Below are 19,442 nucleotides of genomic sequence, written 5' to 3'. Positions count from 1 at the left end.
GAAAATAAAATAGATTAATATTAGTAAATTTGTACATCTAAAACAATGTAGGATATAAAACTTATTCTAAACATTAATATGGTACATTATATTAAATATTCCATATAAAAGTATAAATATTTAAAACTTTGCAATTTATATTAAATTTTCATTCTAACAGCAAAAAAAAAAAAAAAAAAAAAAAACATGAAACTACTGTTTTTTTCAGTGTGTGTAGTTACATATGTTGTTTGTATACCATTTTAATCATGCTTTTGTTAGCATGATTAAAATGGTATACAAATATGTGTCATTTTCCAGCATGCTGCAAACCACACAGTAGTCCTCCACAATACCTATAAACAAATTTGTTAACATTAAATTGTTAAATATGAATTCATTGGGCAATCATGTCATAATATACTACTTCAGTATACACACCATGAAAAATACAATCTCACGCGTGTTCTGAAATGACAATATATCACTCTTGCATTACTTTCTGCCACTTTCAACTAACAGAGTCTAGATAGCCTCCTCTGGATATGCTTATTTCTTTAAAAAGATTTTTTCAGAGTCTAGATAGCATCTACAGAGGTGTATTACATGACATACATTACAATGGTATTACAGAATTACAACAGAATGCACCTTGACATCTAAGAAAGTGTGCAGGCTATTTTCATGCGTGATGAGCTGACTGCTTCAGACGTAGTCTGAACTTGGCTTATCGTCCCTGTCAGCAGATATTGTTCAGCAAACTGAAACATTAATTGACAGACGATATTAATCCAATTCAGTATAACATTTTCATGCCTGAAGCCACTTTTGCAAATATTTGAACACATACATTCAATACCAAAACTCCACAACTGCTAGAATCCATCTGCAGGTTGTGTTTTAGGGTCTGTAATTGCCACTGGGCTGTTTCCTCATCACACATTCTCAGTTTAAAAAAAATCCTAGATTTGGTAGAAATGTTTAGAATTGAATAGCATTAAAAAAAAAAAAAAAAACTGTTTCTGTTTCAAGGTAAACAAAGATGAAAACAGCTCTAACAATTGTTGCCTCTAGTTCAGCAGAATTTTACGTTCATAAGAACCTTCATTTCCCATTGGGTCGATCAGAAGGAGTGTTTTTTCAGGCATGTTGATAATCTAGAATGTAATTTCATGTAATCATAAATATGTAATATTTTTTAGATCACCAGTGTAATATATAAACCTTTAAATTATTGACCTAATGCATTAAAGAATGTCTGCATAGGACATACATAGTTTCAACTGAAAAAAATTCAATGTTTTATATGCATGCACAGACATACAGTCATGGCCAAAAATATTGGCCCCCTTGTAAATATGATCAAAAAAGGCTGTGCAAATTCATCTGCGTTGTTAATCCTTTTGGTCTTTTATTTAAAAAATTCACAAAAATGTATCATTTCATTGGATAATAAGAATTTAAAACGGAGGGGAAATATCATTATGAAATGAATGTTCATCTCAAATACTCGCTGGTCACAATTATTGGCATCCCTATAAATTCTTATGAGTAAAATATCTCTGAAGTATATTCCCAATTCTTATGAGTAAAATATCTCTGAAGTATATTCCCATTCATATTCACAATTTTGAGCACTCCAGCATGATTATAAACATGAAATAATCCAGCTCTGGTTTCCCAAAAGCCCAAAATTCCCTTAATCATCCATCACAATACGAAAAACCAAAGAATATATTTCTGATGTGCAGCAAAAGATAATTGAGCTTCACAAATTTGGTGAAGTGGCTTTAAGAACAGAGCTAGAGCAGTGAAAATTCCCATTTTCCACCATGAGGGCAATAATTAAGAATTTCCAACCAACAGAAAATGTTACAAAAACTGCTTGGAAGAGGACGTGTGTCTATATCGTCCTAATGTGCAGTGAGAAGGAGAGTTTGAGTAGCTAAAGACTCTCCAAGGGTCACAGCTGGAGAATTGCAGAAAATAGTTGAGTCTCTGGTTCAGAAAACCTTTAAAAAAAATTGTCAAACAGAACCTACTGTACATCAACACATGTTGTTTGGGAGGGTTACAAGAAAAATTCTCCTAGCTCATTCAAAAACAAACTAAAGCATATTCAGTTATCAGCCATGACTGGAACTTTAAATGGGAATGGCTTCTATGATCAGATGAAACTGAAAAATTAGCTTTTTAGCAGCAAACACTCAAGATGGGTTTGGTGAACACAGAGAAAAAAAGTATCCCATGTGTACAATGAAATATACTGCTGTATTTTTGATGTTGTGGGCCTATATTTCTGCTGGAGGTCCTGGACATCTTGTTTAGATACTTGGCATCATGGATTCTATCAAATACCAACAGATAAAAAAATCAGTAAGTGACTGACTCTGTTAGAAATCTTATAATGGGGTCATGTTTGGATCTTCCAACTGTACAATAACCCAAACACAAACCTCAAAAACAACACAAAAATGGGCCACTGAGCTCAAAACCAAGCTTCTGCTATAGCCATTCCAGTCCTCTGACCTGAACCCTACGGAAAATGAGAGGAGTGAACTGAAGAGAAGCACCAACATGGAGCTGGGAATCTAAAGGGTCTGGAGTGATTTTGGATGAAGGAATGGTCTCTGATCTGTAAAAAATTGACTGTAAAATTTACAGTAACTTACTGGCAATTTTGGTTGCCAGTAATGCTGTAAAATTTCCAAGAGTACTGTAAATCATTAACTACAATTGTACTGTAAAATTTACAGTAACTTACTGGCAATTTTGGTTGCCAGTAATACTGTAAAATTTCCAAGAGTACTGTAAAAAACACAGCACACTGCCTTATATACATGTATATATGCTGTACATTTTTTATAGCTGTAACTAAAATTAAAGTTGAAATAATGTTTATTAATGCAAGTGAAATTACAAGAGCAACAATGAACTTACATGTACTGCTATACATTTTACAGTAAATTAGAGCATTTGATGTGGAATTCAATTCACTATTTGTTTGCTGTAAGTTAAAGCATTTTTGTCAAATAAAACTCACAATAACAGGTTCATTAACATAAATTTATTGTAATGGCTATTTAACATAACCAGAATCCCAAATGTATTTGGTGAAACAAAAAAAAGGAGATTGCACATTAAATGCAAGGCTTTAGCCTTGGTTCATTAATATAAGAAATTTATTGTGCAATAATGGCTATTTAACATAACCTGATTCCAAAATGTATTTGGTGAAACAATAAAAAAAAAGGAGATTGCACATTAAATGTAAGGCTTTAGCCTTGGAAAAAACCTCGGAGAACAGCAGCACTTAAATATTAACTATGCAGTGCACACATTCCTAAAGTGATTGTTCTAAAGTCATAAACTAAAGAAAGGGTCTGAACTGTGCCTACCTTAAAGACAAGAATATGAACTTGGAAATCAGGTCAGTCTCTGGTATCAATTCTATTGGAATACTTTAAATGACAAGCCATTCAAAGTCCATTAGTTTACGCAACAGTGTGCATACATCTGGGTTCATTCCATGCATTTTCTTGTCTCGCTTTCCAGCAGCAACTTTTGATCCAGTTTCTGGGTTGATGCCCACAAGTCCTCTGTGGAAAAAAAAAAACACACACACCATCTAATTATCAAAAACATTATACACTTAAAAATAAAATACAAAATTAGTCAGACAATTCAAATTACATTTAATTTCAATGAAGAGTAAGGGTCATATTTAATTTTATCAAAAATTAATGTAAAAATATTTAGCCTTCCATGTTTACAATAAACAAAATGTACAGATTATATTATTATACAGATTTAAAATCCCATTTCTAAACATTTGGCTATAGAACATGTAAATCATTGCACACTGCAATCCACTGCATCTAGTGCATTGTCTACAGGAAGACTGCAGTGATTATACAGCTGTTAAATGATCTCCTTAAGAGATTTAAGATAAGGTAGTTGTACTATATTGGAAGTGCAACCACATTTTGTAAAATGCAATAAAATCAAGAATCTGATGTCAATACTCTTTCAACTTTAACTAAAAAAAAAAAAAGTACAAAGAAAATATTTCCAATATTTTCACTGACCAACTTATTTGTATTTAATAAACAAGCAAGTTTAGATATTGATGGCTGCAACACGCTCCAAAAAAGTTGGGACAACATGGGACATTATAGAATTATTTTTTTTTTAAATTGTCTTTCATTGTTATTTTAGTCATTATAATTTCTTTTATTTTTTTTATATGGTTTTTGCATTGTTTGTAGTATTTGAATTATTTGCATATTTATAATAGATTTGCTACAGTTGTCCTATACTTAACTACTATACTCTTGGCATTCTACTCTTGCTAATTGAATCTACTGTAGGTGATTATTCTTAAATAGTCTACAACGAAAAAAGAGTGAATGTTTGCTGGAATGGAAGTACTGAAGAAAAGCAACTTGAAGAATATGCTTGTGCTCGTCTAGTTTTTAATCCAGATGCACCTTGCACTTTTTAGTAACATGCAGTGAATAAAATAATTCTCTATTCAGTATGTGGTTAGCAATTTTTTGTTGTTCATTTGAAAACTTCTCCATAAAATATCTAATTCTGATAAACTATCCTAAATTGAAAACCTAAAAAAAAAAAAAAAAAAAAAAAAAAATGTGAAAGTAACAATAAATATTAAGTAAGATTTTATGCTCTGAAATACCTCTGAATAAATTCCAGCGTGCATGCAGCGTCATCCTGATAAGCAAGATTTAAGTTGTAATAGGTCGCAAACAATGCTGCCAGGCCCTCAACAAATGCCTCTGAAAATGGGCCCAGGACAACTTCCCTCTCGACGAACAACATCCACTTGCTTGGGGTCATGGATTCACCTATAAAAAATAAAATAAGAATATGGCAGGTCATAGATTAATAAGTGTTGTATAGCTCATATTAAAGGGATAGTCTGAAAAGAATTAAATGAAGTGAAAATTACCATGATTTACTCACGCTATCCTAGGAGTAAATTACTTCCTCCTTTCAGACAAATACAATCGGAGTTCCATAAAAAAAAAATAAAAAAAATGTCCTAGCTCTTCTCAGCTTTATTATGGTAGTGAATGACAGACAAGATTTTGAAGCCCAAAAAGTGCATCCATCGATCATAAAAGTACTCCACATGGCTCAGGCCTTCTGAAGTGAAGCGATGCATTTGTTTAAGAAAAAAATCCATATTTGAAACCATATAAATTAAAATATCTACTTTTCAGCATATTTATGGCGAAAGAGTGAACTCCGACCTGACGTAACGAAGTACCCGGAAGCGCAGAGGATAGAGCAAAAAACAACAAAAAAAAAAACTCAAATTAGAAGTCTAAAACAAGAATTTTTAAAGACAAATTTCTGAGGATTTTGATATAAGAGAAGACCTTGTGTTTGTTACACAGCCCTATTTGTTACGAGAGGCGTTAAAGCTTACACTACTCCTACGTCATACATCATGTAGGGAGTTACCTTCTTTTGGCATAATTCGACTAGTTCAACAATGTATATTTTTCTTACAAACACATCGCTTCGCTTCAGAGGGTCTTTATTTACCCCCTGGAATTACTTTTTACTGGATTACTTTTATGATGGATGATGCACTTTTTAGAGCTTTAAAATCTCATCATCCATTCACTGCCATTTTTAAGCTTGGAAGAGCCAGGACATTCTTTAAAACAACTGATTGTATTTGTCTGAAAGAAAAAAAGTCATATACACCTGGGATGGCTTGTGGGTGAGTAAATCATGATGTAATTTTTTATTTTTAGATGGACACTATACACTATGGGATTTATAATGAAGACTAATGTTACTAATAAGGATTTTTGTTAAGGAGAGAGAATGGTTCAGAGACGACGACGACGACGACAACAACAACAACAACAACAACGAAAACAGGGCACAGAGAGAGCTAACTATGGAAGGAATGTAGGAATGAGAATATAATTGTGAAATAGAATACAGGAACAGAGGTGGCAAAAATGTATTTTTAAATTGGCCATTAAAGTGAGAAGAAAAAAAAAAACAGTACAGGATAAAGAGGTACAAGAGCTAGAAAGCAAATAATTGATGGAGACAGACACAAAGTAAAGCAACAAACCTTGGATGATCAGTGCGGGTGAATCCGGAATCCCTCTCTTTCCATGTCGGCTGCAGTTGCTGCTGCCTAAGAAAAACAAAAATTAACTTTGCATTAAATATTTGCAATTAAATATTTAAGACTCTAAATGTTATACTTACATCAGCTTCAATTAGAAGTGATTCTGTTCTCTCTTTGAAATGGGCCATTAAGAGTTTAAAGAAGCACAGGACCAGAGAATTTCCCACTCTGAAACTTTGACAGAACAGCACACACCTCTTTGTTTGTTGGCTTTTCTTGAAAAAAACTTAGAATCCTCTTTCCTTTTCCTTCAATGCTCTCCATGATTTTTTGTAGCAGTGAGATGTCAGTAAGCAACTGGAAATGAAAAAGATCCCCTTCAGACAAAACAGGTAAGGCCATGAGTTCTTTAGTTCAGACAGTGGTGGAGTGGCGTTTATATCACGGCGCTGACGGTAATATGTGACCTCCATCAACTTGTGAAGTTCTCCTCTATTGGCTCCAGACATTCCTTCAGTAGAATGAAGCAGCACCATTTGCTTGCGCTTCTCTTCTAGAGTGTCATCATTTTCTCCTGCAGGAAACTCCTCAGGCTGCCAACTGACACAACCATATTGATCAGCCAGCCTTCTTGAGCTCTGGCTTATGGTTCTACATGATGATCGTAGTTGTTCTTTTCTCCGACGAGCTAAAGTGTTGTTTCTGTTTACATGTTCAACAGGGGTTTTAACTTGCAAGAGCAAAGAGGCATACCCACTACCTATTTTTGTTCCATCAGACAGAACATCAGCAAAGCTGTCCGGGTACTGCTTAACAATATTCTGCACTACAATCTGACACTGTGCCTTTGATGGGTTTACTTTCTAACATTCTTACTAGCTTCCTTCGATCAGCTGGTGATGGTCTTTTTTTATTTGCAATGGCCAGTTTAATTTCGGAAGGCATAACTTCCCAAGGCACCTTAAATGTTTCAGCCCAGGCGCAAGATGCTGAAAAGCAAGCAGTAGAACGAGATGGTGTAGAACTTGAACTCTCTGATCCTGGGCTTGATATATCCGAAAGAACTTGACGCGATGATCGTTGGGCAGCTGGATTGTTCTAACACACATAACCAAATAAAAAAATTAAAAAAAATGAAATTTGAACATGAAACATTTTACAATATTTGACAAATGGACATTAGTCATTTTAAATCAAATCAAATAAAACATACCTTCATTTTTCCATACATTCAGTAGTTTGCGGCATTGTATAGGCCTGAGGAATTCCATGAGGTCTTCTTCTTTGACATACTGGAGGTCATCTTTTGTCTCAACACCAATAGCAGAAAGACCATGGATAAATTTTTGAAGTGTTTCATCAGAGAGACCAGGTAACGAAGAGGAGATGGCAAGTTTTATTTCCTCTAAATTAGACATACCCTAAAAAGATGGAAAAGAGTGGTGTAACACAATCACAGACAAGCCACATATGTTATACTCCTGGAGAGGATAATAATCTAATAGATCCTCTTGAAGTACACAGACATGTCTTGGGTCCTCATCTGTAATGCAGTATACACCCAAATCCACCAACCGCACAGCACACCGTTTCTCAGACACAATGTAAACCATATAATTCTGGTGAACAAGAATTAGTTTAATTCTGCCAACCTCCAAACCCTCATCATTACTGGCCAAAAGAACAACAATGCCTTTCCTGTACTTTGTTCCTTTCAAAGTGATTTCAGTAGCTACTAATGTATTGCCTGGCTGAAAATCAAAATGATCAACTGATTCCCTGATCGCTTCGTTAAAATCACAAGAATAAAATTCAGAGCCTTTTTCAACTTGCACAGAAAGCTGAAAGAGGTTTCCAGCACTTAAATAGGCTTGGAGAAGCTGGTGCCTTTCTGCAAGTGTTGCACATACATTTTTGAAGTTGTGCAATTTTCTAGCACATTGTTTAAAATAGGTATGTTTGCTCTCAAACCGCATAGTCCATAAGCGAATGAGTGGTCCAAATTGTTTTATAAGCTCTGGGTAATGGCACAAGTAGTGATGTTTAGGCTTGAGAGGCTTAGAAGGGAAAGTCACATACCTAAAATGAATGTACTCATCAATGAGCACTTTCAGATAAGCAACCTGATCTGCCAGTATTGCTGGTGCACAAATTAGATCTACAATTTGTCTGAGGAGTAGAACGAGCTGCCACCCTTCTGATTCTGAATCCTTAATTCGGTGTCCAACAATAACTGGTATAAGTCTTAGAAGACACCAGTTCTGAACAGCGTGACCACAAAGCTTCTCACTCCCCGAGTTAACCTCAGCTGGTTTATTGGCAGCATCATTTCCTGTGTACTTAAACTGTTTAATATAGCAATTAAGCTCTGTGAAAGTAAAGAATTTTTCTTGATTTACCAAGTAATCAATGTACAACTTAAGATCAGACGCCACAACACCCTCATGTCATGTCCAAGGCAGGGGGGCAAGCCAGGCTGACAAACATGAAAAGAATTCAGCTGATTAAAAGGAGAGTTAAATTTGACTCCAACTACATTATCACCTAAGGTAGCAAGTTCCTGAATGTTTCTCTCGTAAGACTCCACAGTTCGCTTCATAGCAGGTTCTAAAGGTGTGGCATGGAATGAGTCTCTCTCAATGGTGCAATACCTGCAGAAATGTAGGCTTCGGCTAAAGTTCTCGACAAAACCACCAATCATGTGGGATCCTAGGTTGTCACCTACGATGGAACACAAAGAAGCTTTCAAAATTTTGCCATCATTCAACACAACACCATTCTCCTCAAGATCTTTGAGATCTTCAATTAGTGATCTAAAAACATGAGCTGGTCCAAAGTACTTAAAATCTTGCTCATTACACAAAAGAACAAGTTGCATGTGGTCTATGTTTGACCTGTTGTGAGGTAAAATATCAGACAAGGTAAGATAAACTGCCAGTAATTTGTGTTTTTTTCTAGCTGAGCCTAAAGGATTTACCACCTCAAATGAATCCTGGTAAATGATCAAATCCAGAGATGATGGATCAGTTTGAAAGAGAAAATTTTCAGAAAAATTCATACCATCCTTTACATCCCGAAACATATTATTTTCAACTGTTTGCGAGTGCATCTGTTCATATTGATCCCTCACAGACTGGCACTGAAACAGAGCACTGATGGTCTGTTTAACTGGGACATATCGAGCAAAGTACTCTTTCCCATTTCTTTCACTGACTCCTAAAAAAATAGGGACTGGCTCAACATAGTGGAAATCTTGCTTGAAAGTAGTCTTTCTCCTCTGTGCTGTACTTAGAACTCCACTATTACAAGCTGTCAGCAAATCCTCCCTAGACAACTGATCAATCACATCATTAATCCTTTCCTCTGGTAATTCAAGCAAAGCAAGCTTTTCTCTCAGTTTGCTAAGAAAATATGAATGCCCAATGTCATGGATGTTTTGAAATTCTTCAACAATGCCTTGAATGGTAGACTCAGGCAATAGCAATTTAGCTTGCAGTTTCAGATAGAAGAGGGTTAAATTTCTTAGAAAAAGAGATTCATTCACAATTTCAGAAAGAATTTGCTCTGCAACTTCTGATCTCTCACTCTCAGACACGACATCTGAAACTGGGGTTTCCATGGTCATAGCAGGCTCTATCAGATGGTTTACAGAGCACATTTTATGTGTCCGTGATACATGTGATGCAAATGTAGATCTCACCTTAAATGTCCTGTTGCAACCAAATGGGCACCGGATCTCCAGACCTGACTGAATATGGCTCTTTAAATGAGACAAAAACTGTGTTAGGGTCCCACATTGAACTTCACAAAAGTCTACATGGCATTTAAATGTTTTATCACACATCTGTGCCTGATGATCTTTAGCAGCAGACTGGTGATGTTCCCTGTGATTTCTGTATATGTGGGACTTCAATGAAGAAAACTTAGTGAAAATATGTGGGCAATCAGGTACAGCACATCTAAAACCTGATTTAGGCACATTTCTATGCAATTTCACATGCTGCACAAAACTCAGGATTGTACTGCTCTCATTATTACAAAAGTGACAGATAAACATTTTCAACTTTAAAAAAATATAAACTTCACAAGCTAATAAATGCACAGCAATAAAGCATGTGCCCTGCAAACTAACGCTAATGGCTTGGCAGTCAAGTTAAACACTATTTAACTGCATAAAACCTACACAATCAAGTTAAAAGCTTAAAATGTTTAAAAGCTTACATGTCTACTACCAACAACAATGTAAAATAATTTTATACCGAGCAGTTATCAAAAATTTTATAGTAAAATGACAGCCAGGCCACACTTTAATGGTAAAGAAAATATAGACAGCTAATCGTTAATCTGTGACGACTCATCAAGCAAATTCACCATAAAATTGGACAAGTAATCTAGATTATCCATTTTGCAACGTGAATGTAAAAGGATTCCATATTGTAGATGTAACACACCAAACTTAAGTGCATGGACTCCGAAGTGCGCATTTGAAGTGCGAATGCGTCACAGTGGCGCGACGAAGGGTGTCCCAAACTGAAGTGTGTGGACTCCGAAGTGCGGATGTGCAGTGCGATTGCGTCACAGCGTCACTACGTAAGCTGTCCCAAAGTCAGAATGCGCACTTCGAAGACCGCATTTGAAGTGCGAATGCGTCTCCGCGGCGCGACGAAGGCTGACGAGTTTCGAAATCGACTTCAAATGCGCCCTTCATTTCCCATGAAAATGAAGTGTACATCTTATGGACACTTCGCACCCTACCATATCCCAGAATCACTTGCGTGCTTATGACGAAGGTGTTTATATTCAGAGGCAGGTGAGAGTTCTGTGGAGGACTTCACATTGAAATGTGAGTATTGTGTTTTCATCTACTCAAATACCTAGCGAAAGAGTTTAAAGCCAGGGTTTTTTTTTAACATAAAGCCCACAAACAATAAGACAGCCACTATATAAGGCAATGGCTTTTCCCTTTGTTTTGTTTTTGAAGTGCTGTCATGCAGGAGATGTCTACAATGTTTTAACCAAACTTTAGCACTTCAGTATTTTGTATGCATGTCCTGCTGTGTCATGTTTTCTAATGTTAAGATTGCAAACCTGTCTTTTTTCATAAGTGTTTCCATTTTCTTTTGTTTTAATACTATTCTGGAGAAAGTGAGCATGTGTTTTTGTTGTTAACAGGCATGGTTTATTTGTGAAGTGTCCTGAGACAGGTGAGGGAGCGAGTGGAAGCTGGTGGAGCTGCACAGGGAGGACATCAAACTCAAACAAATACATTCTTCATTAGCCAAGAGAAAACCGTGGGAAAAAAATGAGTACATTACAGTTTTTGCAATATAGTTTTTAAATGTCATATTGTCAATGAAACAACCCAATTTCTGTAGTTTATTTTTGTGATGCAAGTTAAAAATGAAATGCATAAATTGTATACATTATTCATTTTTTGTGTGTAATTTATTCGTAAAAAAGCCTGAGTACTTTCTGTACATTTTGTATTTTTGTTTTGCATATTCACATGCGTAAATAAAAGAAAGTGCTTATGTACATTAATTTATTTTAATGTAGCTTATAATTTTTTTCACAAAACATTCTTTTATATGTTTATTTGTTTGTCCTGTAAATACTTTTTTACACATTAAAACAAATTGTTCTATACATAATAGAAAGTACTTTTTACAACCATTTACAACATAGCTTAGGTTTAACATCAGAAAACAGCATCAGTTTGAGCCTGGCCCTGCCTCCGTGTGTTCTTCAGGAGGTCAGTCTCTTGGTGAATGTCCAGCACCTCCTCAGAGACCCGGAGGACAATGTGGTGACAGTGGAACGAGGCACATGTCAAACAGTCTGGAGACCATCTGTATGATGTACCGCTGGCAGACAGAAGAGAAACACCAGGGTCTGGATCATGGCACACCATCACTGTTGCTGTTCACTTCCTAGTAGATCCAGCAGCACAGTCAGGGCCTCCCTGCTCAGAACAAAACCATTAAACACCTGTCCAGCGCTGCCATATTCAGCTTTATCCTGCAGTACAGGGGTCTGTTCTGATTTAGGGAAAGAAGGAAAAGGGAAATTGTTTAGGGCTATGACAACGTAATTAGTACAAGAAATATTGACATACTTTAGTAAACTACTTTTAGTAACTACCAATACCATATTGGGGAAAAACTACTACTCATATTTAAAACCTTAGCTGAAGGGATAGTTCACCCCAAAAATATAAATTACAAACCTGGAGCAACTGAAGGGTGAGTAAATGATTACAGGATTTTCATTTTTGGCTGAACTATCCTTTAAGTAAAAGTATTATCTTGCATACTCTAATATACCTAAGGTATTGAGAGTAAAAGTAAAGGTATGTGAGGTATTGTCTTGAAAATATGAATTTGTCAGGATGGTTTTACATGAATGATACTGCTGCACTTCTGTGTATGTTGCAGTTTACTTCTAAATATGTTCAAGGTTATTCAATTTAAAGCTGCTGGATATTAAGCTGTACTATGCTCTATTTTTTTTAAATACAGTTTTATTTTTATGGTTAACTGCCTAAAAAAATACGGGTTGCAAACCTGTCTACATATGGTCAAAGACAATAAACTACATAAAATTGCACCTTTGTAAGATATCAGTCAGCATTTGAACTGCTATGTGTGTATTTTGTAGTTTTTTTTATATGTATCATTAGATATTCAAGTAAGCTCCAAGCCAGTACCTGCATTTAAAGTTGTAATCCGACAAAGGACGCAGCAAACCAGTGTAGTTTACCTGGCCTCGGTCTTGGCTGAGCCTGAGGTTCATCACAGTCTCCTCCATTATGAGTAAATCATAAAAACAAAAACGATCAATTCTGGCTCCACCTGTCCTGGCAGGACTGTCCTCTCCTCAGCTCTCCTCTCACACCGTTGCTATGCGACAGAGCGCTAATCGGGAACACCTGGTGACGGAATTAGGAAATCCTGTGAAGGCGGAGCATCTCACGCACTTCGGAGGACCCTACGTGCACTTCGGAGGTCTGGTCTTCGAAGTCCGTGGCCTTCGAAGTGTGCACACTCAACTTTGGGACACAGCTCTCGACTCGCTCTCATTAGAGATCCTCCTCCTCTGGTAACCGCAGAGCATGAGGTGAGCGTGAAAATTGAGTGCTGGTGATGATCTTCTTCTTCTTCTTCTATTCCTTTCCGGCAGACTAGGCACTTCTAGTGCATTGCTGCCTCCCACTGGTGATAAAGATAATCTACATTAAAGCTCCCCCAGCCTATATTTTCCAATATATGCCAGTGGCCTTTAGGAAGTGAAGTAATTCCAATGCTCTTTCTATTTGATTAGGACCATCACCCATCAGAGTTTTAACAGAGATTAAATCAACTCCCAGAACGTTTAGACCAATGAATAACAGTACTCCACAGGCTTGACACTTGCCGTCCATGTGCTTTCCCACCAGAAACAGCCCACTTGCCAATCCACAATGACCCAGTCTTAGTCGGGCCAACTTAATCTGATCCATCCGAGGCAGGATAATTGAATTCCCAGGGTTGACTAATGGTTTTATGTCATAGAACTTTCTCCCGCTAATGTCTTTACTCCACTCGTGCTGCCATTGCTGTGTAAGTCTTTCATTAATGATGCTGCGGCACTCCAGTCTATCAAATGGCACCTTCACCTCCACATTTCCCCTAACTAAACTTGCCCTAGCAGCCTCATCAGCAGCCTCATTCCCCTCAACCCCCACATGTGCTGGAACCCACAAGAAACCCACACTACACCCCCATCTCTCTAATCTATAAACACTTGTTAAGATCTCCCCGACTAAATCTAACCTAGCCCCTCCTCTTTCTCCCCCTATCTCCATCAAGCCAGATAGCGAGTCAGAACAAATGATGGCTTTCTCCACCCCACCTTCTTCCACCCACCTCAGAGCCCATATGATTGCTACTAGTTCAGCCGTAAAGATTGAAAGACCATCAGGCAATCTATGACACTGTCTAACATGGAAATACGGAACATATAAACCAAAGCCCACTTTTTTACTCTCAGGGTTTCTAGATCCATCTGTATAAATATCTATGTAGCTATTCCACAAATTCCTAAGATGCTCCTGTACATAGTTAGCAACATTTCCTACATTTCCTTCCTTTATTAAATTTTTAATAGATATATCTACATCAGCCACAGGCAATAACCAATGAGGAATAGATGGCCAATAGACAGAAGGCACCATTTTCCTTTCATTAAGCTTAAGCTCCTCTGCATATGTCTTAACAGAATGTAAAACACTAAATCTATTAAGTCTACTCTCACCCTTCCTGAACTCCCAACACTCTGTTAACAAAGAAAATGAAGGAAGAGCTGACCCAGAGCTTTTAATTTTAACGAAATAATTTAATGCCAATTTTGCACGTCGCAGCCTCAGCGGAACTTCCCCTGCTTCCACCAGCAGCGACAGAATCGGCGTTGTCCGGAATGCCCCAGTACATATCCTCAAAGCCCTAGATTGTACCACATCTAACTTACTAAGTGTGGACCTAGCTGCTGATCCATATGCAAGACATCCATAATCAAAAACTGATCTTATCATAGCTTTATAAATCATCAGCATAAGATTCCTGTCTGCACCCCAAGAGCATCCCACCAAACACCTCAAAATATTAATAACTTTTCCACATTTACTCACCATTCTACTTACATGTTCTTTATACGTTAGCTTTTCATCTACCCAGACCCCAAGAAACTTGAAGACCCCAACTCTTTCAAGAGATTCCCCATACAACTTAAGACCTAGACTTTCTATATTCCTCTTCGTGCCAAAAACCATATACTTTGTTTTTGTCAATGATAGCCTAAAGCCCCACTTATCACTCCAAGCCTGCACCTTATTCAAAGCACACTGAATTTGTTTCAATAAATACCCAGTATTACGGCCTCTTTTCCACAATGCTCCATCATCTGCAAACAAAGATTTCTGAAATCCACTTCCTACCTCATCAAACATATTATTAACCATTATATTGAACAGGACTGGACTGATTACACTACCCTGCGGAGTCCCATTATCTACAAACACAGATTCAGAAAAACTTCCACCTACTCTTACTTGAATACACCGTAACCTCAGAAAGTCCTTAATCCAATTAATCATTCTACCCCGAATCCCTGCATCATACAGCTTAATGATAACTCCTTCTTTCCACAGCATATCATATGCCTTCTCGATGTCAAAAAACACACCTACCACCACCTCTTTATTTACAAGGGCTTTCTTAATATCATCATCCAACACTAAAATTGAATCCATAGTACCACGACCAAGTCTGAAACCATTCTGATATGTAGAGAAAAAACCTTTCTTTTCTAATCTATATACCAACCTATCAGTAACCATCCTTTCCATAATCTTACAGATAACAGCTGTAAGGGCAATTGGTCTATATGATCCAGGGCTTTCAGCTTCCTTGCCGGGTTTTAAAATCGGCACAATCACTGCATGTTTCCATTAAGCTGGAATTGATCCTTCCCCCCACACAGTATTAATCAATGCCAATACCTCCTCCAATGCAAAGTCATCCATATGCTGAAAGATCTCATATCCCAATTCATCTCTCCCAGGAGTAGTGTGCCTCCCTCGTCTTATTGCCCTTCTTAATTCATGTAAAGAAAAGAACAAATTAATTACATCACTATTATCATTATTTTTGTTAAGTTTATACCCTTCCTGCTTAAGCATTAGCTCCCTCCTAATCAAACCATCCCTACCAACATTCTTATCACTGTGCACTTGCTGGAAACTCCTAACCAACAGATCAGCCTTATCCTTGTTACTAACCACTTCTCTACCCCCTTCTACCAAAACAGGAATAGAAAAACCTCTATTAATTCCCGCCATACAATGAATCATATTCCAAACCTGTTTAACAGTAGTCTCAGAACCAAGAGTGCCACAGAACTTCTGCCAACTCTCTCTCTTCGCACACTTTATAACCTTCCTAGCCTCAGCTCGCCGTTGCTTATATTCAACAACAAGGCTCTCAACAGGACATCTGCGAAGCTGCCTATGAGCTCTATTTCTAACCCACACAGCCTCATCACAAGCCTGATTCCACCACGGCACTGATTTCCTCTCTTTCCTCTCTCCCTTCATTCTAATGGCTTTTCCTGCTGCTTTCCTCACAACTCCACAAAAGGAAATACTCCATTCATCAGTACTACCTTGGCTATTTACATCTCCTAAACTTCTTACCAACTGATCTCTAAATTTATCCCAATCTGCTTTTAGAAAATTAAACCCTCTCTCCACTCTCTCCTTCTCCACCTGCAAAGCACTGCCAAATTCACTAAAAATAGGGAAATGATCACTCCCTAATGTGTTAAGATCCATAGGATACCACTTCCCACACCTAACAAGTTCACCTGACGCAAATGTTAAGTCAATACATGACAAACTCCCACTATTCACCTGTATTCTAGTCGGTCTTCCATCATTTAATACCACCAAATTATTTTTATCTATAAAATCTTCTATTAAAACCCCATTTCCATCTCTGATTCTGCTGCCCAAAATAGGATTGTGAGCATTAAAATCTCCTGTCCACACTACTGGAGGTCTCACCTGATCCATTATATCATCTAACTTATCCATTTCTAACCGAAGACAAGGATTATAAAAATTCACCAATGAAAACCTACCTGCTGTACTCCATACCTCAATTGCTAAACATTCAAGCCCTGAGGTTATATTAACTTGCTTATATTGAACACCTTTTTTAACAAATATTGCACAACCCCCTCCAGTCGAATTTCTGTCTTTACGTAAACAAATAAAACTTGGCATCACAAAATCTAAAGATGCTTTTAACCATGTCTCCTGAATACATATTAACTGCGGTTTATTCTTTAAACCATCCACAAACTTTTTTAATTTCTGTCCATTAGCTATCAAACTCCTGGAATTCCACTGCAGGATACAAAACATTAATATACTAACTATCAATTTCACCATCGTCATCATCTTCCATTTGACCTCCATTATTCTTACCCCTTCTGTCTCTTGAAAACATATCTATAGAGGGCAGCTGGCTCAACCTCTACAACCCCAAGACTCCTCTCCGCAGCCTTCACCACACTTCTAACAATGTCTGAATTATTCTTAGTCTGCTTCATGTCACACATCACATCCACAATGAAAGCCAGGAATTTCATCTTACTCACCACCACTGAATCTTCTGTTACACAAGCTACCGACGGAGGGCATTCCTCTTCTCTTCTCCTTGAATCACTCACCTTACTACATGTTGCAATCTTTTTAACAGCCTCAGCATAAGACACCCCTTTGTTAATCTCCCTAAACTGCTGCACCCTCATAGCCTGCTTATATTGTTCACATTCACGATTTCCAGCTATGTGCCCTCCACCACATGAACCACACTTTACCACCTTCTCCTTACACTCAGAGAACTCATGCTCACCTCCACATTTTCCACATCTTCGATCTCCTCTACAAGCAGCCGCAATATGTCCATACCTCTGAAATTTAAAGCACCTCAAAGGTGGCCTTCTATATGGATACACTTTAAATGATAAACACCCTAAGAACACTCGTTCTGGCAGGGCTCTTTCCTGAAAAGATAACACCACAGTTAATAATTCCCGCTTAGCTCCATCACGAAAAACTTTAATTCGTGTAGCCTCATCAATCCTAGCCCCCTCTATACCCTTCATCAACTCAACCATGGAAACCTCCAGAGAAACCCCATAAATCACCCCTTTCAATCCCGCCTTGCTCCCTGGAATAAATCCTTCCACTCGCCTCTTCTGCTGGTGATGATAGCTGTGTCCCAAAGTTAAGTGCACCGACTCCGAAGTGTGCATTTGAAGTGCGAATGCGTCACAGTGGCGCGACGAAGGGTGTCCCAAACTGAAGTGTGTGGACTCCGAAGTGCGGATGTGACGTGCGATTGCGTCACCGCAGCGCGACGAAGACTGACGAGTTTCGAAAGCGACTTCAAAAGCGCCCTTCATTTCCCATGAAAATGAAGTGTACATCTTATCATAGACAGTAAAAGAAATGGACACAGCGACCCCATTGGAACTCAATTGAGACAAGTGAAGCCCATTTTTAGCGATTTTTAGCACTTCCGTTTCTGACGCGCAGACTCAAACTAAGCTTGATGACATCAGCAACCTGTCTGACAGATGTAAATCTTCTAGTAGCTGTGCGTGCAAACTGCCATCGTTAATCTTGCAGAGACGGCGAGCTTGAGCGGGGAGTTCTTTGGCCTGAGTGAGCAGGAGTAAGTATTCTGATTAATTATTTTGTATAGTATTTTAAAATGTAACGCCAGTACGCCATATCTCTTGACGTCTCCCCGATTGACTGCGAGCTTCTCCTCCTGTCTGTACGGTAATTTCTCTACTGTGCGACAGAGAGTCGAGTGGTTATGACGCAATCGTTAGCCTATTTTTACAAAAACTGTTTCTACGGGGCCATAATGTAACATAGAAGGTAATGGAGCCCTTTATACATTGTCGTTGTAACGCGTTGTGTCAGGAGGGGAAAAAAAATATGGATAGCTCACAAAGTTATTAGGCCAGACAGACTCACGGAGGCGATTGACATTTAACAATGACTCGCGTTTTATTTCTCCAATCGAACTTGGGCAATTGTCCGTCCCATGTTCCACCGTCCACAGCGTTACCAAAACAAAACAAACAAGATTAAAACAAAATGATTTCCAAACAGAAATTATCCGCATACATGGGGGATTCGAGTCGCGGTTGTATACATTATCATACAGAGTGCATACCGTTTTACAGGGAGCGCGCAGCTCTTAAAGGGGTCACACTTATTTCCACTCGTTACAGATTTCCCCCTGCCAAAAAAAGGCTGCCCTCAGCCGTACACAGCAAAGGAAAACTTCTACTTAACAACCACTCATACATGACTGAGTTGAAAAGTTAACAAGACAGAGGGGTATATAATGCACAGACAGTACAAGCATACATATTAGCACAGCGTACATTAGCTCCGTAACACTTGAGAAAAGTATGACCTCAACACAAAAGTGAAACAATCAATTTTCCCTAGATAAGAACCATGAACATGCAAGAACAACAACAGATATAACTTATGAATAACACCCTTACTTAGTCTGTCGTCCTTAATACAAGTCAAATCTTTGAGTATGGTAGGGGTTAATCCACTTATTCACCGACCAGTCAGAAGTAATTCTCGGGACTCTTCTCTGTCTCAGTCCATAATGACTCAGATCCTGATTTGCCGGTTCGACGGTAACTGCGTCAGATGTCAAGTCATGAGAGTCAGAAACAGTACCTCCGTCAACACTGTCAGGAGCAA

General features: G+C 37.9%; 1 protein-coding gene and 1 pseudogene across 4 annotated transcripts in view; one reads left to right on the top strand and one right to left on the bottom strand.

Annotated features, from left to right (window-relative positions):
* The window catches only part of LOC109087857 (NUMB endocytic adaptor protein), a 590,428-nt gene that overhangs the window by 94,078 nt on the left and 476,908 nt on the right, over nt 1-19,442 (top strand). The window lies entirely within an intron of this gene.
* On the bottom strand, nt 3,073-10,007 carry LOC109092398 (annotated as a pseudogene).

Source organism: Cyprinus carpio, chromosome B17 (assembly GCF_018340385.1).
Source record: "Cyprinus carpio isolate SPL01 chromosome B17, ASM1834038v1, whole genome shotgun sequence".
In the NCBI taxonomy this organism is placed as follows: domain Eukaryota; kingdom Metazoa; phylum Chordata; class Actinopteri; order Cypriniformes; family Cyprinidae; genus Cyprinus; species Cyprinus carpio.
Note: the sequence above shows the minus strand (reverse complement) of the source record. Positions and strands in the feature narration are given on the sequence as shown.